Source organism: Buceros rhinoceros, unplaced genomic scaffold (assembly GCF_000710305.1).
Source record: "Buceros rhinoceros silvestris isolate BGI_N320 unplaced genomic scaffold, ASM71030v1 scaffold29326, whole genome shotgun sequence".
NCBI lineage: Eukaryota > Metazoa > Chordata > Aves > Bucerotiformes > Bucerotidae > Buceros > Buceros rhinoceros.
Window position 1 is genome coordinate 1,896 of NW_010418550.1, and position 207 is coordinate 2,102.

A 207-nucleotide genomic window follows, 5' to 3' on the forward strand; every position below is an offset into this window, starting at 1 on the left:
CATCCCATCCCAGGGTGAGGGACACAGACAAACATCTATCCTGTGCTCAAGCATCAAGCTCCAGGAATCACCGAACCGTGGGGGCTGGAAAAGCCTTTTGAGTTCCTCAAGTCTCCCCGTGCCCCCAGCACTGCCAGGTCCCCCCTGCCCCCTGTCCCCCAGCAGCACCTCCACACGGCTGGGAAACCCCTCCACGGACGGGGACTC

General features: G+C 62.3%; 1 protein-coding gene across 1 annotated transcript in view; it reads right to left on the reverse strand.

Moving 5' to 3' along the window:
• Positions 1–207, reverse strand: part of LOC104495609 (endothelin-converting enzyme 1-like) — a gene marked incomplete at both ends in the record, with an annotated part of 1,649 nt that overhangs the window by 629 nt on the left and 813 nt on the right. The window lies entirely within an intron of this gene.